Consider the following 22,620-nt stretch of genomic DNA (forward strand, 5'->3'; position numbering starts at 1 on the left):
ACACAAAAAGAAAGAGATAAGCAGCGTTGGAAATGATTGCACAAAATTTACTTCTTAACAAGACCAAGTTGTGTTGAATTTAGGCTCTTAACTCGAGATGTTTAAACCCCCAATTAATGAGACACATTGACAATAGATCTAGGCACTTTATACATATTCTAACGCCTGGTATTTATTAATCATAAGAAATCCGATGGACAAGGTATAATTTGCAGTTATCACTACACATAGGCAGATATATACATATCTTAATTTACAGTGATTGTATGCTTCTAAAAATAGATTAGCATCCTGTAATGACACTGAAGAAATGAGTAGATGATCATTTCTGTACACTAAAAAAATACTTAGTGTATTGTATCATATATCCTTGTTTAATTCCTACGAGAAGGTAACACCTCCCGAAACAAAAGCTGATTTTTATCAGCTATAGTTAGAGGAGGGGATAAGGTGTCTGTGCAATGATAGGCGGTGTTGTCGTAGAAGTTAGAAATAAAAAGTACAGGTTCCAGCCCAGCTCGGGGAGGAAGTAAAGAAACAGATCTTCTCTAACATCGTTAGGTTGATTTTCTTGGCACTTTATACATATTCTAACGCCTGGTATTTCTTAATCATAAGAAATCCGATGGACAAGGTTTAATTTGCAGTTGTCACTACACACAGGCAGACATATACATATATTAATTTGCAGTGATTGTATGCTTCTAAACATAGATTAGCATCCTGTAATTATACTGAAGAGATGAGTAGATGATCATTTCTGTACACTTAACTTCGTGTATTGTATCAGATATCCTTGTTTAATTCCTACGAGAAGGTAACACCTCCCGAAACGAAAGCTGATTTTTATCAGCTATAGTTAGATGAGGGGAAAAGGTGTCTGCGCAATGCTAGACGGTGCATATTCAGGACGAGAACAAGTTAACAATAAATACAATAGGTTGGTTCTGTAATAGGGGCTTCCGGGATTAAGGTCGGAGAAATTTAGACTGGAAATGAAGGTATATTGGATAGGGATAGAAATTAAGCCTTGCAACAGGTCACCTACGGACTCCTCAAAGAGTTGTTGCTAGGGTTCTTAACGTGCAAAGAGCGTGGCACTCTCTTTACACGAGGCATCGGATTTAACGTCCCCATTCTGACCGGACGTGGCTGCAAATTTGTACATCTCGCACAGCCAAACGGACGCCCCACTTTAGCCAGGGTTTTACGGCCGGTCGGAGGAAGACCGATGGTGACCATACTTCTTTCTATTTTTTTCTTTTTATTTCTAAATATTAGATTGAGGTAAGTCTAATAATTTGTCTACCTATCCGGCTTCCCGCTCACCACCTCCACACTGCCGTTCTGTTGACCTTCGCCACCAGCCTGCCGTGTCCGTTTGATTTCTCCTTCTATTGCTTCTTCTCAATACTGGTAAACTTTTTTTAGCAAAAAATTTTGAAAATGATTTAACAATACAACTGGATAAAAAATTTACAATATGTGTTAATTTCGGATGAATATTGTTCAAGTTTAAATTTAAGCCGGTAATAAAAAGGAAAATGTTTTGAATCAACTGTACTATTATATGTCTGTAGCGAATGTTAATTGGCAAAAGAGCCACTGATGATATTGCCAGTAATGAGAGAATATCTACATGTGAATTATTATTATTGTGGTTTTTTCTGCATGAAAGTAAAATGTGTTTTCTAAATTAAAAACAAAGGGAAAAAATACATATATAAGTAAACGACACTACAGTTATTATGATAATCCATTCTTCTGAAAATTTATCTACATAAAAAAAATGAAAACAATTTCATTTAAAGTTTTTTTTTTCATTATATAGAATTATATTTAAACATGAGATTATTTATCTTTCAACGAAGATAGTTTTCTAAATTAAGTTTACATATAAACAAATGTAAAAAAAATCTTTTTCGTGTAAAGAGAATAGTATATTCTGCATCTGCAGTACATGTACCACCTATATGTACAACAAGAGAAAGTCCGATAGATCTAACAGGGGACGACAATGAAGAAGAAATTGAAGTGGTTTGTATGTAAAACTATAGCATAAATTATCATATATTTCAAATAAGAATATACTTACATAAAGATGCATTTAAAACGGTTGTATTGCTCCAACTAAATGTCCAGGTAGATGTTGATGTGGTGGAAACTGAAATAAAGAAAAGCTTCATTATAAATTATGAAAAAAAAATCATTAATCTCATCATGTAAAATATTTAAAAAAAATATCCTCATTATTGACAGATCCAGTGGGAAATATTTCACACATAAATTTACATTAGTAATAGAAACCTTCCTGGAATAAGAATGCATTTAACATGTTCATTTTGATCTGGAAGTGGGAGTGTACTTATTAATCCTGCATATCATTACCAGATGGAAGAAAAGTATCTTTTAAATTTCTTCTTTTATTATTACATGTGAAAAAAAAACATCAACAAACTACTTTATTTACCTATTAATTCTTCATTAGATGAGTGTGTAGATACTATTGTTGATTCATCATCTGTGGAGGGTGTTGATAACTGAAATTACAAAATAATATTTGGGTTTTTTTTACAGAAGAAAGAAAAAAGGAGAAAATTGAAAGTGAGTACCCATAACATCAGTTTTTTTATAAAAAAAAAATATATACTTTTATATTAACTCCTTTTTTAATGAAAAACACAATGCAGAAAGAATAGATAGTTCCCCATCCATAAAATGAAATATTTTGAATATATATCCTACTCATTTTTGATTATCTATTGAAATGATCTTTTCAGGCAAAGAGAAGAGTACATGTTGTTTGTAACAGTGCACAAGCTCCTATTGATTTGACAGGGGGAGAGAGGGTATGTATAAAAAAATTGATTTTAATTTAATATCTAGTTCAAATTACTTTTTTACATTGTAATGATACAATGGATTCTTTAATATAATGAAATCCCATTCTCTTTAAGAATTGCAAGTGTGTGTTTTCATTATTATCATTTTTTTTCTTTGAATGTGAATTTTAATACAATATGTTCTCTTTTGTCAGAGAATAAAGATTCATTTCAAACTAATTAATATATCTGTATTTATTTCAGTTGGAGGATATTACAAAGATCATTGGCAACCATTTGGAGGGGAAGAACGCAAGTATGTAATGTAATAGTATTCCATATAAGGAAATCGTAAACAAAAAAACCACGTGATAATATGACCATATACGGATCAGACATATATTACATAATATAATAAAAAACTTTTCATTAACAGAGTTGGAAATTATAGCCCGTCCGACCGCCCGAGACGGCCTATTTTACGATCGGGCGGTCAAAAATTAAATTTCAACAGTCCGGTGGACGGTCTATTTTTTGCAGGTGGTTGGGATTACCTTTTTCTATTTTTGGAATGAGGTCTCAGTATTACCCCATTCATAACAGCACGTAAGAATCATGACTGCAAATTAACCTTTTACTACCACGTGTTTCCACACGATTTCTGCAGGGAACATGGTGATACCTGTTGATTGTAAGATCCGGAATCATTGGCTAGTTGGTATCGAATCGTCCAATCGCGATTGCATTTATTAAATAAAAAATAAATATTAGAGGAAATCGAAAGTACAAATTTGTTTTGGTAAACTCATGTCTTTACGACAGTACTTGGGCCTTTCGTCGCCGAAAAAGCGAACTGCTGTTGACTCAACAGAAAAAAATAAATTGTACGACCAGTCTAAGAGGAAGCGGACAATTGTTCCTCGTTGGAAAACGGAGTTCGAGTGGTTGATTTGTGACGACTCGCATGGTAAAATATTTTGTCGACCATGCCGTTAAGCGTATGGGCCCTTCGCAGTTATAAAAGTCTAAAAATGAAATCACACCTTGCTTCTGAACAAATGGTCATTAGGCTTAGCAGTGTCTGGTTAAATGTGCACTTGTAAGTCTTGTTGCAGTGTGTATTTACAAAAGCAGTCATAAGTCATTTTCATCACAAAAAATCCTCAAGTTTATCTAATAATACTTCTAGTCATTAAAACATCTCAAAACACAAATACATAATTTAGAATCTTGAAGGAAAATGGGTTGGATTTTTATTGCATTAATTTTCAGGGCTAATAAATTTTGATCAGGACAGGTAATTTTTTTATGCAGCCAGCCCTGTGGTCTGGTAGACATTTCCAGTGAGTTTCATACCCTGTCACTAACCTCACATCTATGTTTATTTATAATCACAGTGGTGATAGTTGCAGCTCGAAAATGTAAACACAATCTATCGTCTGACGAATCTAAATAAACACTCACTCCGTGGAAAGGGAATTCAACATCTTTGATTTGGTCCTATGAAAATATTTTGAAGAACCGAACTTCTTGTATCTCTTCGGGGATAACACCAGAGAAATATGTCCCCTCCCCTCTACAATCCAATACAGATTTGTATTTGTAGCAGTTCATGATGTCTACACTGTGTGTAGAGTGCATGGCAACAAAAATTAATATAATAAACGAAATCATGGTGAAATACAGGTAGCGATCGACGATTATGTAAACAGTAGTGACTCTTCTAGGTTGAATGTGTTAATGACGTAATTTTGTTATCACGTGATGAAAGGGGGGCAGAATGGGGTATTTCACATAGAATATTCCATGCACATCACTATGTACATCATTTTCAAATTGAAATAAGAATAATAAATTACGTAAATTATATGTTTTTTAAAAAAAAAATGTATTATCATTCCTTTTTTTTTTTCAGAATGAAGAGAAGATGGATGAAGATACCCCTGTATCACCCACCCAATTATTAATGGACTTTTCCATATTATCTGTAAACAATCAATGTTAATTAAAATAAAATTTTGTTATTTGAAATGTCTAGGTTAGTCTATAGAAAGGTATATACTATGAAATTTAGAGCGAGGGGCTTTCCCCGAGCTCTTAATTTCATAGTATATATCTTTCCATAGACTATCCAATTTAGCACATATTTACAACTCGAGTAATCTTTTAATTGGTCTATTGGTAGTTTATTTTGGCTGACTACTTGTATCACAGGTGTTTGTAAAAAAGAGCTCATTAACGAAGTTTTGTAAATCTACTCACTAGTATTACTGTAAAATATGTGATTTCAAAAGGCCCTTCACTCCAGAATAAAAAGATGGTAGCTGCTGGTGTAAGTATGTATACTGTTATAAAGCGGTGTTTTACTATACATGTTCTTCTTACATGGTAAGATGACCAAAACAAATGACCAAAAGCAGGCAAAAATTAAATTGCAGTGGAAGCTTTACATGTTTTGAAAACAATTTTTAATTTCACAGTAAAACTAAAGCTATAATAAATTTGAAACATAGAGATAGTTTGTCCCCATAGATATAGTCTAGCAGATAGGCATTAAAAAGCAACTACCAATAGATCAGAGATTATAGGTTTTGTGTTTTGTGTTTTTTTTTTTTTTTTTATTATTTCAAAGTAAAAACTAAAAGATTTATCAGAATATGTTTATATATATATATATAGGTGGCACATTATCTTCAGACATAATCACAGTTTTTCAATTCATGACATCGTCCTGAACATGGATGAAATATTTGCCACTGGACATTAAGCAACCAATAATCAATAAATCAATCAATTCATAACGAAATAGATCACCTTCCTTAAGAAAGTTTATCATCAAGTTGCTTTAATTTTCCTGCACAAGGTTTCATAGTACACACTTTTCTGTGTACAAAGTAATTGCATGGATGATACATTATCATAATTTTAAGATATCGTTGTACTCTAATTAAGGTATAAAGAATCATATGTATTACCCTTTATTTAAATGATAAAATTTGCAATTGTCAAAAACAATTTTTAGATCCAAAGATTTTAATAGCAGGATATTTAAAAATCAACGTGAAAACTAATTACAAACTATTTAATTCAATCTGGAACACAGCATTTTATTTCAAAATAGCCAGTGGCAATTTTTGTTTTAAATATCTTGATTACGATACAATGAAATCTTACCCTTGTGGTCATTCATGCGTAGTTACTTAGTACACAGGAAAAGTATGTATTATGAAAATTAGAAGGCAAATATAAGCAATTTGATTGGACGAGAAGTTGTAAGTATGTGCTAAGTTGATTTATTTCTGCTGAAAATAATACATGAGTGTGTATATAAGGTAAACAATTTTTATTCCTAGTGAATATACACAATAAAACAACAATTATTTTAGAAGATGTGGTATGATCACCAATGATTGTTTTCTTGGTAGACTTTCTTTGTATTTAGCCAGTTTGGTGGCATATTCTTCCTTGACTTCATTAGCTGTTTTAAAGAACCTGTTTCTTTCTACAAACTGTTCACCTTTTATGAACTGTTCATCTACCTCTTGGACGATGCTGTCCATCTCTTTGCCAACTTCCGTAATGGCTTTTGCAGTAATGCCAGAAAGGGAGGAAAGCACTTCCGTTTTGATTCTGGCATTTAGTTCCCGGACTTTATCTTTAACACCATCTTTTTTTTGATGTTGTAGCATTCTAGGTGCAAAGTTAACTGTTATGTTCAGATATGGGGGTCAGGCTTTAGACTTTTCAGCGGATTAAGTCCCTCCATAATTGTGTTCTAGTTGAATTTAACATCACTCAGGAATTTCAGTTGTTTAACACTTCCATCACATGTTGGAATAGAAGTAGATGATTCCTCATTAGTGTTTAAAACACTTTCACTAAATATAGGTCTCTTTACTTCTTTTTGTGAGCAGGGTATTTCAGGATTACTATCTTCCATTTTTTTTATTTTTAGTTTGAGCTTAGAACTACTTGATTTCATCTGAAACAATGATGGCTCGGACCTCCAAAGAATGTGACCTTAAATTAACTGTCACTGTGTGGGGTTTCTGTTTTTACTCTTTCATTTTCATGTAGACAGATTTATAGTTCTGTTTTTGGTAACTTTAGATAATTCTTCGTTGAGGTTAATAACTTGCTATGTCAACAGTGATAAATGTCTTGGGCATGTATGGATCATTGTAAGAAATCTCACTCTGATGCACTCGGGAAGGAATCCAGTGTGTGCTCCGCCGCATAAATCAAATTTACGAACATTTGGGTAAAACTTCCCACAAATGCATAGATTCCCATCGCCAACATACATACTTAAACCTCAAGACTTGACACCGTTTTTATAGAGTCGTAATGACTAATTGCCTTTTTACTAGACGGGCTAGATGTTGGTATTGTGTATATTGTCTATAGCATTGCTGGATGTACATATGTGAAATTTATTATTATCTTATATTATTATATTTATATATTGAGATAATAATAGAGTTTGATTTATTAATCATTATTCAAATAATGTAATTCTTATCAGGTAAAATCACAAAAATTCGTAACTCCGTGAAACTCTTTAAATAATTTTTTTCAAATTTTTTTCTTATATTTCTATATCTCATGTTATAATCTTCCTTGATATCAAATATGAAGTCGATCCTTTCAAAGAACAAAAAAGTTATTAGCATTTTTCATATCGATCAGGACATTGGTCAGGACATTAGTGTAACCCAGTCACAGGACAATAAGGCTAAGTTATAATCATTTTTCGTACGTCACACAGGTAACGGAAAATAAATTTGTCGTTTATAGTATTAAAGTGTTACTTGGCCTGTCTCGCTGGGCTCTGCGTATACCCCGAGGATTATGTTATTTACAGGTGTAAATATGTGAGGATATTTACCTTTAGGCTGATATTTCCTGCAAGGATTCTATGTAGTCTTGTAGGTACGTCTTGTTGTAGCTAGTACAGGTCAAGAAGAGGCTGAGCGTGGTCAGGCGTGACTCGTGTGTCATGTCTCCATTCGGGACTCTCTGCTCTCTACAAGTCCATGTACGTCTCCATTTGGGTCTCTCTGCTCTCTACCAGTATATCACACCAGACAGAGGAAACCCCCTAGATCTATGGGGCAATTACACAACACCCCCCTCCATCTTAAAAAGGAGGAACTTTAGTTCCGACAAAGGACACTATAAAACTTGATAACCTCCCTGGAGAAGACTGGCAATGTCTTTTACTAACTCAACCATGACACAAGGTATCTTAAAATATCCACCCCCCTAAATCCTGGATATGGATAAAAAAAAAATTATTTTACTTTCCCTAGAAAGGATAAAACTAAACAGTTAAACATTTAAATAGATCGTCAACCATCCCATTACTTGGGAACAATGTATAAGCTATACATTTCAGTTTCCTTAGTACTACTTACACCTAGGAATTGTTAAGTACAACTTTAGGAATTATCACTAAAACACAGAATTGCTATATGAACCTTTTAAAATTCCTTTCAAGGAAACCTACAGTTGACTTACTTAGCCTAAATGAAATAATTACAGTCTTACGCAACTTTACACGTAAATATTAAAAATACTTAAAAAACAAAAAATTCTCAATCAAATACTGTCCTGAAGACAAACTCATTACTACCGCCCTGAATTTCCAATTTTACTACTACTACGCAAATTATTTCCCTTATAAAAATATCAACCCGACAAGAAAAACAAAATATACAAAAAAGAAGGCATTCACTCCCAAAATTGGGATAGCAGCTCATGCACATAAAAAATGACCTCTGGTCCAAATCCCACCATCACCAAATCAACTAATAAACTACCTAAAAACTAATATTTACATTGGTCATGATGGCACTACCAAGTCTTGTCGGTTGATCTACTCCAAACGAATTAAACACTGTACATGGGATGTGAGGCGAACATTTAAAATTTCCTGAATACTATAAATATATCCTCTCAACAGTCTTTAACTTGACGGAATATTGCAATTGTCATAAAAAATATCCATATATAAAGTTACACACTGAAGTTGTTACCATTAATAATATCAAATCCACATATATCCTTCGATAGTTCCATAAAAAGGTTCCATATTTACTCATCTGTCACTGTTGATGCACATGTATATATATAATTATAATGTCACATATAATATAAATGTTCGATATTAACATCACATAAATGTTCCTCATTTATGATTAGATCAGATAATTCATTAGTTGAATGTATATCCTGCCTCACATCCCGTAGCTGTTACACACAGTAACGCCCATCAAGGGCCAGCCGATTAATGCTGTCACCTTTTCTTTTTTCTGTTTCACTAGATTGTTCTATAAGTTGGTAGAATCCAGGAAACGGACCTCTATCGTAGGCCTAGGCGGCTCCATTTGAACAATGTCCCTCAGTGTCAACAAGGGGTCTATTATCATACCATGGAAGAAAAGGGTGGCACGGCCATCGCCCTGAAACCTGTCATCTGCCAATACCCTTAAATTCCTTAAGGAATACGCTGGCACCATGCGGCGGTCGTCCTGGTATTGTAGGATTACAATAAACCTCTCCTCAGGCTCTTCCTCTTGAACTAAGGCTGCCTCCTCAGTTGTTACCATTGCCGCGGCGGCACAGGGCTGTTCTACCACTTCTGGGGTATCCATTACGAAACTTCTCTCAGGGAGAGGAGCACAACTGCCTGACTCAGCCCCAGCGGGGACCAAGTTATCTATCACCGTTGTGGCTAAGAACACATTGCTCATGTCATGTAGCACCTCAAGGCTGAGGTTATCCTCCCTCTTACTATATTTTTCACTGAACATCATATCCTGATGCGACGGCGTCAGGAAGTGGAGGACACTGGACATGACCCTCCAATGCAGGATGCAGACTGGGCTGCTAATGTCACGCACCGGCTGTATCTTGAACCAAGCCTGTGTAGGCCATCCAATCTCCCTACAGACTGTTCTGAAGACAGGTATCTCCTCCCCCGCTTTGGGGTAACCAACAGACACTCTGGCATGTCTCCTTAGAAATTTTACCAAATCATCATAGGTAGCGGAGGTCTGACCAGTGAGCCACTGTGCCAGAACCATTACCATATGTCCCCTGTACCGATGGAAAGCGGATCCCTCATGAGGTGTGGCTCTTGTGTAGGGGCAAACATATAGGACAGATGTTCCCCCAACACATGTCTCTTGACACCTCTTGTTACCACAGGACAGCCGCGCACAGGGCAGTGTTGGTCTCTTTGGCTCAGGATATAGGTCCTTTCCATCCTGCCACTTCTGGGGCACTTATAATCATACATCCCCTCAGGATCAGCCACAGGTGCACTGTCACCTACCTCCTCCGCTAAAATATCTTCCACTGGACGCAAGACGGCCTGTTCACGTGGAGGCAAGGTTGCCTTTTCACCATGGACCTACAGTGTGCTGGATGCGGAGGCCTCCTCCACTAGCACGAAGCCCACACCCGATACCAATTCATACGTCCCTCCGATGCCCTCCATGGTGGTTCCTCGTCCTAATCTGGGTTGAAGGGTCCCAGTTTGTAAGGTGGCATTATTGTTATAATCCGACCTACCTCCCAACTTGGGATCTTCCTCTACCTTTTTCATCTCTTTGTCTCCCTTGTATGACATTCTGGAAAGACAAAGATTAAAACATTAGCATTTAATTATGACCAGTTACACCCCCGTTATTTACAGGGGGTAGCTGTCTATCAGTTAACGAACAATTAGGAAAAGTATAAATGTCTATCTCTTCCACCTCAATAACAGATATACCTATACAGGTCAGGTGAAACCATTCTTTACATTGGTCAAATTGCACCATAGTTTCACCAGTATCTGGGCCCCTACATATACAGTATTGTTTAGTGCTAGTCTTTGTTTTTGGGGCAAGAACATCTATACCTAGAGTAAACTGTTCTCTTATATTTGTTGATATACCTCTTGTAAGAAATCATTATAATTGTAGCAATCACCAAAAAATCTCAAACAAATCACATTGAATCGTAATCCAAAAAATTATGAATTAACCACCCCCTTTTATTCCAAAACGATAATTGCAGTTGTAAACAGACTTTGGTTTATTCGCATGGCGATTACATATATAACTATATATTTCAAAAAGAAAATAGAGTTTTACCATGAATAGTTTCCTGCACGTAGTCTTTTTCAGTAAAATGTGCCTTGCAAACAACAGCTGATTGAGATGAACTCCACGATTTCATCGTGTTCTCGTCCAATCTGCGTATGGGCCATGGCGTTGATCCAACTTTTCCTTCTTTTTAAGTCATTTGGAAATGCATGTCCTCCTCTTAAATGATATCCAGGTACACAACAACAAGTACTTGGCATAGTTAATTAAAAATGTAACTGAAATAGTTGCACAGTGCAGAAACCGGAAGTTGAGGAACAGGATCGGCTACCACGGCGCCACCTATTCAGGAACGATAATTTGCTACTTTATATAACTGCGAAATAACAATAACGTTAGACGGGTTCACTTGCATAAACAGAAATGCGCTTTAAATTGTATAATATAATTCATGTTCAGTCGACCTTTAATTATTATATCAACGACTGAAATGATTTATAAACATAAAGATTGCAGATAACACTCGAAATTAACCCGAGCTCTTTCCACACGGAATTCAAATAATTCTAGTTTGTCAATCGGTTGACTGCTTATAATGCAAAATACAAATATATCAAAAGTTTTTAAAACTAACAAAACACAATGATCGTTTCTCTATTTCCCAATGTAAATGAAATGAAACAAAAAACATTTTATATCACAATAAGAAGAGGAGAGAATTCAACATTTCCGGATCTACTTGGAGCCTAATGACCCCCCACGTAGATAAGTTGGATATCGCGGAAGGAAGGATTAACCCGACAACCAGAAAGGCATTAAAGCACTGCCTTTAAAAAATGTTTATTATTATTAGTTATATTCAGAACCTTTCCTGAATAAAATTTAACAAAGAAATACAGTTTAGACCTTAATAAACTTTTGTTTATTATAATTTCCAGACCTTTAGGAAATTATCCCTTAATTGCCAAATGTTTTCTTATTTAATTCTATTTATTAGAAAAAAAAAACCAAACGTTAACAGTAATTGTGAACTACAATTTTAAATACAAATGTACAATAACATTATTCCTGACTTTAAAAGATAACTTGAAATAAAGCTTTGCCAGCAATAATACGATAATTAAACCAAAAGATATTTTAAAACAGTTTTAAGAACTTTCCTATATTTACCAAAAGAATAAAATACTAAACAATAGATCAAAAATGTAGGAGTCCGGCTCCTAAGAGTCCGCTTAAAATAAAATATTCCTTTTTAACTTAGAAAACGCTAAATTTACTATTTTCCTTTACAATTTAACCCCAAAAAAATGAAGTTTGTGAGAAAAATTAACCATTTTGACAAAAATTAATGACGAGCAAATTAAAATACTAACTGTAACGACCAAAGATTTAAGCAGAACTGTCAAACGAGCGTTGAAATTACGTCAATATTGGATTGTTGGCCAAGTTTGAAAATTGTTGGATCGCGCGCTTGCTGTCCAACTAAATATTTGAATTCTCAAATAAATTACAAAAATCATAATTATATACAATTTTAGTAACAGTTATATAATAAACACATTTTGCAAGGTATTAAACAAATTTCTATGGTTACTAAAAATACACCAATACAACTTCAGCGGAAGTCCCAATACGTAAACAACATTGCAAAATGATAAACATCAAGGAAAGTGATCATTAACATCTGCAAAATATTGAAGACGTTGAACACAAATACTATAAGGAATTACAATAATGATGTGAAAACAGTTGCCAAAACGTAAAAATAGTGTTTTTATTGAAAAATCGTCCTAAGTGACACAAGGATTCTACTGCGCATGTCCGTACCTTTCATTCATAAAATTCAAGCAAGGTGCGTGAAGTTACTACAGTTGCTAAAGTTGTCTCTTCACTAAAATACAAGACATTTCGTTTCAAAAATCAACATATAATGACAGATAGATGTAATAATGGAACGTATAAACTTTACAATACAGAGAAGTTATCGTTATCGATTTATAATCATCTGAAAGTGAATATTGGATTCAACCAAGCGTGATGACCGCATGGCCTAAATTGCAGACGACATTTAGATGTGGATTATTCAGTGGATTTTTATTATGAACTGGTAAATTATAAAGATGAATTTCAGATTAGTTATCAAATATTCCAATGACAGTAATACAATATTTCTAAAAAAAATAACATCATTGTAATTGTTCTATGTTTATTTAATTAAATATTAATTAAAACTTATTTGCCTCAATTATGAATATGTTTCAGACTAGTATAGTACAAGTTATTTCGTACAGTTACTATTTCCTACACAATAGGACTTTATTAAAAATTACAGAATATTAAAAAAATATGCTTCATGGATACAACAAAAATATACCTTATCCATGTCTATGCAAAGATTAGTCTAATATCACACTTGTCACTGTATAAAACATGTATCTGGGCTCTGTACTCTACATTTTACCCCGTTACTATAATTTGCGTCCCCGCAAATACTTTTAAATTTTGCAAACGCTTCCATTTAAAGTTTTGATTTTTTTTCTTAGCCTTAACTGCATATACTTCTTAAAAAGAAAAATAGAGTAAATATTTAAAAAAATTATTTCAAAACGAAGTGAAATTAGTTTTCTCCTTAATACCATCTATGATTATAACGCAAATGCATGATAATATTTTAAGCTATGTAAAAATTATACATAATATATTTGTATTATAATACTTTTCAGATACACCATGAGTTTCATCATTATAACCATCAGCATTAGAGCGTTAGATACCAGACAGACATATATGTATACCAAATGTGGAACATGGCTAAGAACCAGAGGTTTTCTGAAGGAAAACTTAGATACCATGTAAACAGTACTAAAATATTTAAATATACTAATATATATATAAATATAAGTTCAAAAATACACCTAAATTTTTTTTAACACTCGAAAGCTTTGACTATATCTAAAATAAATAACTTCTAAACTTTTTAACTTTCCATGAATTTCAAAGATAAATGTTTAATCTTAATAAATTTTAATAACTTTTAATCTTAACCTTAAATTACTTTTGATATTAACAACCCAAATACACAATACCTTAAAATTTCCATTAAAAATATAAAATTACATCTTTATTAAATTTAAAATTAATTATCTTTAACTACAACGGACTTTAATTTCGATTTCTTTTGTGTACCTGCAGCTGTGGTTCTATTGTATGGGGTAGTTCTGGCGTTGGCTTTAGGTATTCGGCTTTGTAAGTTGTTCACTGTGTTGAGGCGGTCAAGTACTCTCTGCTGTCTATTTATAATGCGTTCTTGTTGCATAAACTGGCCTCTCAGAAACGAGATGTCCGAAGACAAGGTTGTGACTGATCTGTTTGGTGCCCCAACTCTTGTAAGATTATTTGTTGACTCTTTGTAAAATTTGCCAGGTCCTGAATTATTGGTGATTTGAATCCTCATCTGGTTTCTTTGTGTCATTTAGTATGGCATTCCTTGCATCAAGGTTGCTACATGTACTTGGCGGATCCTGCCCCAGCAACGGTGGCAAGATGCATTCCATCTCCTCTTCATCTTTTGAGATGGCTACCACCTCCCTTTCAAGGACCTTCCTTGTAGGGGAGCCAGTCTCAGGTGAAAATGCTTCATAATCACGACAGTCATTCACATCAATTGGTAAATAAGATGAAAGATCAGCTGTGGTGGTAATGGTTGTATTGTCGAGCCTGCGACTTTTGTCGCAGAAAGCTCGAAATAGGGATAGTGATCCGGCGGCGGCGGCGGCTACGGCGGCGTTAGCTAACTTCTTAAAAGCTTTATATTTTAGAAGGTGGAAGGTCTGGATGCTTCATACTTTGTATATGGATGCCTCATGTTACGAAGTTTCCGTCAGTCACATGTCCAATGTCCTTGACCTCATTTTCATGGTTCAGTGACTACTTGAAAAAAAAGTTAAGATTTTTTGTAATGTTAGATTCTCTCTTATTATAAGTAATAGGATAACTATATTTGGTATGTGCGTACCTTGCAAGGTCCTCATGCCCGTTAGACAGTTTTCACTTGACCTCGACCTCATTTCATGGATCAGTGAACAAGGTTAAGTTCTGGTGGTCAAGTCCATATCTCAGATACTATAAGCAATAGGTCTAGTATATTCGGTGTATGGAAGGACTGTAAGGTGTACATGTCCAACTGGCAGGTGTCATCTGACCTTGACCTCATTTTCATTGTTCAGTGGTTATAGTTAAGTTTTTGTGTTTTGGTCTGTTTTTCTTATACTGTATGCCATAGATCTACTATATTTGGTGTATGGAATGATTGTAAGGTGTACATGTCTAGCAGGCAGGTGTCATCTGACCTTGACCTCATTTTCATGGTTCAGTGGTCAAAGTTAAGTTTTTGAGTTTTGGTCTTTTTTTCTAATACTATATGCAATAGTTCAACTATATTTGGTGTATGGAAATATTTTATGATCTATTTGGCAGTCACGCAGGTTTTATTTGACCTTGACCTCATTTTCAAGGTTCATTGCTCAGTGTTAAGTTTTTTTCGAGCCTTCGACTTTTGTCGCAGAAAGCTCGACATAGGGATAGTGATCCGGCGGCGGCGGCTACGGCGGCGTTAGCTAACTTCTTAAAAGCTTTATATTTTAGAAGGTGGAAGGTCTGGATGCTTCATACTTTGTATATGGATGCCTCATGTTACGAAGTTTCCGTCAGTCACATGTCTAATGTCCTTGACCTCATTTTCATGGTTCAGTGATTACTTGAAAAAAAAGTTAAGATTTTTTGTAATGTTAGATTCTCTCTTATTATAACTAATAGGATAACTATATTTGGTATGTGCGTACCTTGCAAGGTCCTCATGCCCGTCAGACAGTTTTCACTTGACCTCGACCTCATTTCATTGATCAGTGGACAAGGTTAAGTTTTGGTGGTCAAGTCCATATCTCAGATGCTATAAGCAATAGGTCTAGTATATTCGGTGTATGGAAGGACTGTAAGGTGTACATGTCCAACTGGCAGGTGTCATCTGACCTTGACCTCATTTTCATGGTTCAGTGGTTATAGTTAAGTTTTTGTGTTTTGGTCTATTTTTCTTATACTGTATGCCATAGGTCTACTATATTTGGTGTATGGAATGATTGTAAGGTGTACATGTCTAGCGGGCAGGTGTCATCTGACCTTGACCTCATTTTCATGGTTCAGTGGTCAAAGTTAAGATTTTGAGTTTTGGTCTTTTTTTCTAATACTATATGTAATAGTTCAACTATATTTGGTATGTGCGTACCTTGCAAGCTCCTCATGCCCGTCAGACAGTTTTCACTTGACCTCGACCTCATTTCATGGATCAATGAACAAGGTTAAGTTTTGGTGGTCAAGACCATATCTCAGATACTATAAGCAATAGGTCTAGTATATTCGGTGTATGGAAGGACTGTAAGGTGTACATGTCCAACTGGCAGGTGTCATCTGACCTTGACCTCATTTTCATGGTTCAGTGGTTATAGTTAAGTTTTTGTGTTTTGGTCTGTTTTTCTCATACTTTATGCAATAGTTCAACTATATTTGGTGTATGGAAATATTTTATGATCTATTTGGCAGTCACGCAGGTTTTATTTGACCTTGACCTCATTTTCAAGGTTCATTGCTCAGTGTTAAGTTTTTGTCGAGCCTTCGACTTTTGTCGCAGAAAGCTCGACATAGGGATAGTGATCCGGCGGCGGCGGCGGCTACGGCGGCGTTAGCTAACTTCTTAAAAGCTTTATATTTTAGAAGGTGGAAGGTCTGGATGCTTCATACTTTGTATATGGATGCCTCATGTTACGAAGTTTCCGTCAGTCACATGTCCAATGTCCTTGACCTCATTTTCATGGTTCAGTGACTACTTGAAAAAAAAGTTAAGATTTTTTGTAATGTTAGATTCTCTCTTATTATAAGTAATAGGATAACTATATTTGGTATGTGCGTACCTTGCAAGGTCCTCATGCCCGTTAGACAGTTTTCACTTGACCTCGACCTCATTTCATGGATCAGTGAACAAGGTTAAGTTCTGGTGGTCAAGTCCATATCTCAGATACTATAAGCAATAGGTCTAGTATATTCGGTGTATGGAAGGACTGTAAGGTGTACATGTCCAACTGGCAGGTGTCATCTGACCTTGACCTCATTTTCATTGTTCAGTGGTTATAGTTAAGTTTTTGTGTTTTGGTCTGTTTTTCTTATACTGTATGCCATAGATCTACTATATTTGGTGTATGGAATGATTGTAAGGTGTACATGTCTAGCAGGCAGGTGTCATCTGACCTTGACCTCATTTTCATGGTTCAGTGGTCAAAGTTAAGTTTTTGAGTTTTGGTCTTTTTTTCTAATACTATATGCAATAGTTCAACTATATTTGGTGTATGGAAATATTTTATGATCTATTTGGCAGTCACGCAGGTTTTATTTGACCTTGACCTCATTTTCAAGGTTCATTGCTCAGTGTTAAGTTTTTTTCGAGCCTTCGACTTTTGTCGCAGAAAGCTCGACATAGGGATAGTGATCCGGCGGCGGCGGCTACGGCGGCGTTAGCTAACTTCTTAAAAGCTTTATATTTTAGAAGGTGGAAGGTCTGGATGCTTCATACTTTGTATATGGATGCCTCATGTTACGAAGTTTCCGTCAGTCACATGTCTAATGTCCTTGACCTCATTTTCATGGTTCAGTGATTACTTGAAAAAAAAGTTAAGATTTTTTGTAATGTTAGATTCTCTCTTATTATAACTAATAGGATAACTATATTTGGTATGTGCGTACCTTGCAAGGTCCTCATGCCCGTCAGACAGTTTTCACTTGACCTCGACCTCATTTCATTGATCAGTGGACAAGGTTAAGTTTTGGTGGTCAAGTCCATATCTCAGATGCTATAAGCAATAGGTCTAGTATATTCGGTGTATGGAAGGACTGTAAGGTGTACATGTCCAACTGGCAGGTGTCATCTGACCTTGACCTCATTTTCATGGTTCAGTGGTTATAGTTAAGTTTTTGTGTTTTGGTCTATTTTTCTTATACTGTATGCCATAGGTCTACTATATTTGGTGTATGGAATGATTGTAAGGTGTACATGTCTAGCGGGCAGGTGTCATCTGACCTTGACCTCATTTTCATGGTTCAGTGGTCAAAGTTAAGATTTTGAGTTTTGGTCTTTTTTTCTAATACTATATGTAATAGTTCAACTATATTTGGTATGTGCGTACCTTGCAAGCTCCTCATGCCCGTCAGACAGTTTTCACTTGACCTCGACCTCATTTCATGGATCAATGAACAAGGTTAAGTTTTGGTGGTCAAGACCATATCTCAGATACTATAAGCAATAGGTCTAGTATATTCGGTGTATGGAAGGACTGTAAGGTGTACATGTCCAACTGGCAGGTGTCATCTGACCTTGACCTCATTTTCATGGTTCAGTGGTTATAGTTAAGTTTTTGTGTTTTGGTCTGTTTTTCTCATACTTTATGCAATAGTTCAACTATATTTGGTGTATGGAAATATTTTATGATCTATTTGGCAGTCACGCAGGTTTTATTTGACCTTGACCTCATTTTCAAGGTTCATTGCTCAGTGTTAAGTTTTTGTCGAGCCTTCGACTTTTGTCGCAGAAAGCTCGACATAGGGATAGTGATCCGGCGGCGGCGGCGGCTACGGCGGCGTTAGCTAACTTCTTAAAAGCTTTATATTTTAGAAGGTGGAAGGTCTGGATGCTTCATACTTTGTATATGGATGCCTCATGTTACGAAGTTTCCGTCAGTCACATGTCCAATGTCCTTGACCTCATTTTCATGGTTCAGTGACTACTTGAAAAAAAAGTAAAGATTTTTTGTAATGTTAGATTCTCTCTTATTATAAGTAATAGGATAACTATTTGGTATGTGCGTACCTTGCAAGGTCCTCATGCCCGTCAGACAGTTTTCACTTGACCTCGACCTCATTTCATAGATCAGTGGACAAGGTTAAGTTTTGGTGGTCAAGTCCATATCTCAGATACTATAAGCAATAGGTCTAGTATATTCGGTGTATGGAAGGACTGTAAGGTGTACATGTCCAACTGGCAGGTGTCATCTGACCTTGACCTCATTTTCATGGTTCAGTGGTTATAGTTAAGTTTTTGTGTTTTGGTCTGTTTTTCTTATACTGTATGCCATAGGTCTACTATATTTGGTGTACGGAATGATTGTAAGGTGTACATGTCTAGCGGGCAGGTGTCATCTGACCTTGACCTCATTTTCATGGTTCAGTGGTCAAAGTTAAGATTTGGAGTTTTGGTCTTTTTTTCTAATACTATATGTAATAGTTCAACTATATTTGGTATGTGCGTACCTTGCAAGCTCCTCATGCCCGTCAGACAGTTTTCACTTGACCTCGACCTCATTTCATGGATCAATGAACAAGGTTAAGTTTTGGTGGTCAAGTCCATATCTCAGATACTATAAGCAATAGGTCTAGTATATTCGGTGTATGGAAGGACTGTAAGGTGTACATGTCCAACTGGCAGGTGTCATCTGACCTTGACCTCATTTTCATGGTTCAGTGGTTATAGTTAAGTTTTTGTGTTTTGGTCTGTTTTTTTTATACTGTATGCCATAGGTCTACTATATTTGGTGTATGGAATGATTGTAAGGTATACATGTCTAGCGGGCAGGTGTCATCTGACCTTGACCTCATTTTCATGGTTCAGTGGTCAAAGTTAAGTTTTTTGAGTTTTGGTCTTTTTTTCTAATACTATATGCAATAATTCAACTATATTTGGTGTATGGAAATATTTTATGATCTATTTGGCAGTCAAGCAGGTTTTATTCGACCTTGACCTCATTTTCAAGGTTCATTGCTCAGTGTTAAGTTTTTGTGTTTTGGTCTGTTTTTCTTAAACTATAAGCAATAGGTCAACTATATTTGTTGTATGGAAGAATTGTTAGCTGTACAAGCCTGCCTAGCATGGTTCATCTGACCTTGACCTCATTTTCATGGTTCAGTGGTCAATGTTTAGTTTACTTGGTTAATGTTAAGTTTATGTGACAGTTGTAATAAAGCTTTATATTTAGGACTATCAACATAATATCAATGATTAGTAAAGAAGGCGAGACATTTCAGCGTGTGCACTCTTGTTTATAGTTGGAGATGGTATGTAAAAGATTGATTCAGAGGTTCGGCCGTTTAGAAATGAGTTGTTGAAGGCATTGTTGACATCCGTAAAGTTGGAGCTGATGGTATGGTAGATTGTTGTGGTTGACCGGTTGCTGTAGTTGTTGGATATAATGATGGTTCTGGCAAATGAGAATGAGCTGTAGCAGTTGGAAAATAAGACATGGTTTGTGGTGAAAGATGACTGGCAGGTATGGTAGATGACATGATAGGCAGATGCTGGTAGGCTTGCAGGTGTGGAAGTTGACATGGTAGGCAGATGATGGTAAGAAGGCGGTATTCTGGCAAGAGTAGAGGCCTGAGGCAATGGCAAAGAGACTAAGGGTGACACTGGCTGGCCACGGGACTTGGTTGCCCAAAATCCGGCACTCTCACTATGTGTCAATGGCACATAGTCCCTTACTGTTATGTTGAATAGGTGGGGGGCAGGACTCTTTTTTAAATATGCTAGGTCCCTAAGATATTACATACTATTTGCGTTTCCTTCTGGTGGAGGTGAGGCACAAATGAGATTAGGTGCCTGTCCAATTTTTTTTTCTGTCGTCACATCTGAACATACACAAAGTACAATAGAATCTTGCTTTATCCAATGCCAGGTGTCTTTTCAAAATATGGGCCTCTACCCTATTCTTCTCGGCCAAAAAAGATTCTGGGTAAATGCAGTACATACATTAATAGGCCAGTCCCCGTTTACACTTTAATTGGTTAGCCATCTGAAAGTACAAAAACAGGCAGGTTTTGAGTCACTTGTACAAAAATTTTACAAGGACTCTCCTATGCTGCCTTCTTGTACACACCAACGAACTAAAAAAATTCTTATTTTGAAATTTATGACGCAAAAAATATAAATATATATATTTTCATATATACATTTTTTTTATTCCTTTCCCTGATATATTCTTTGTCAACATCATTAAACTTTGACTACTTATTTATTACATGTATTATAAACTCAACAATATATTTCACACTAAAAGTACACTTGACCTTTGATTTCAGTTCATGTTACTTTATTCCTTAACTTTACAAGGCAGGATTTAGCTTTGGGAGTAAGCCCTATTCTCTTAGTATAAGTATAATTATACATTGTCAAACCTTATGACAATGTTAATTTTATTCATAAATATTAACATCAGACTTTAATCCAAACATAAATTTCAGATTTATAAATATATATATTTTATATTGGTCCATGTTTACATATTTGCAAACATTTAAAATTTTATTTCAACTTAAAAATAATATTCATATGACACACTTATAGTAAAAGACTAAATGAAATTTTAGTCTTAATCCCCAGTAAGTGTTATATATAACAAGAAATCATTTTTTCTTGACTAAAGTTTTGATCCACTTTGGTATATTTTCTCCATTATATTGTTTCAACTTGTCATGATTAACGACTTTTCCTAGATCACTTTTGTCTACTTGAATTTCATAATTTATATCATTAAATTTTCTTGTTATCAGACATGGACCGGTGTACAATGTCTGTAACTTGGGACTTATTCCATTTTTTATTCATAACATGCACCATACTTTGTCATTTACTTCAAAAATTGTTAGATTTAAAAATGGTTAGATTTGACTTTTTGTCATAATAATCTTTTCTTCTTTTTGCATTTACCTGCAAATGGGCTCTAGCTACTTTATGAGCTTTTTAAAGACTATTAATAAGATATTGTACATGTTCTCCATAGTTGCTACTATTTTCTTTTATAAGGGTTAAGGGATTACCCCCTTTTAATATTTCATGTGGCAATCTTATCTCTCGACCCAAAAGCATAAGATTAGGGGTTAAGGTAGTGGATTCATTGGGTGTGGCTCTGTATGCCCCAGCCAAACATCCCAAATTTTGATCCCATTTAGTTTGTTTCCCTTTTATATATCATTTAATCATTCCCAGAACAGTACGATTAAACCGTTCACATTGTCCGTTTCCCTTTGGATTTCGGGGACTGGTTCTAGTTTTACAAATTTCTAGAAGCTCACAGAGCTCTTTGGATATGTCGCTTTCAAAATTTCGACCCTGATCGAAATGAAGGGACAAAGGACATCCATATCGACATATAACGTCGTTTAAAATATGGTTTTCACAAATTGCAGCAGTCTTGTCCTGTATAGCAAATATTTCAACACACTTGGTAAAATGACAAGTTATTGTAAGTATGTATTTGTTGCCTCTTGGGGTAACAGGGAATGGGCCCATTATATCTGTGGCAAGTCTATCCCAAGGTGCACCAGTAGGCATACTACCTAAAGGAGAGCCCTTGCAGTTTTTGATGAGTTTTTGATGGGGGGGGGGGGGGGGGGGGTATTTGCCCCGCAAACCTCACATTTTGCAATCCAAATTCTGACATCTTCCCTTAATTCGAACCAATAAAATCTTTGGAGCAATTTTGCTGTGGCTTTTCTCTTGCTTAAATGACCAGATATAATTGCATTATGCATGCAATGTAAAACTTCAGATTTTAATTTTTCTGGAGTAAAAATTGCAAATACTGTGCAGTGCTATTTTGTTTTTCAAATTT

General features: G+C 35.3%; 2 long non-coding RNA genes across 3 annotated transcripts; one reads left to right on the top strand and one right to left on the bottom strand.

The window, feature by feature from the left end:
• The first annotated feature begins 14,623 nt into the window (after positions 1-14,623).
• Positions 14,624-19,756, top strand: LOC127721761 (uncharacterized). 2 transcript variants are annotated; one of them, XR_007991435.1, is made up of 4 exons: positions 14,624-15,005; positions 15,832-16,953; positions 17,780-18,219; positions 18,900-19,756. It is a non-coding gene; the product is annotated as an uncharacterized LOC127721761 (long non-coding RNA). The 2 variants fall into 2 exon arrangements; XR_007991434.1 differs by lacking the exon at positions 17,780-18,219.
• On the bottom strand, positions 15,458-19,886 carry LOC127721762 (uncharacterized). Its single transcript, XR_007991436.1, has 3 exons — positions 19,750-19,886; positions 16,773-17,362; positions 15,458-15,650 (listed from the first exon to the last, which is right to left on the bottom strand). It is a non-coding gene; the product is annotated as an uncharacterized LOC127721762 (long non-coding RNA).
• Positions 19,887-22,620: the final 2,734 nt, after the last annotated feature.

Source organism: Mytilus californianus, unplaced genomic scaffold (assembly GCF_021869535.1).
Source record: "Mytilus californianus isolate M0D057914Y unplaced genomic scaffold, xbMytCali1.0.p SCAF_12, whole genome shotgun sequence".
NCBI lineage: Eukaryota > Metazoa > Mollusca > Bivalvia > Mytilida > Mytilidae > Mytilus > Mytilus californianus.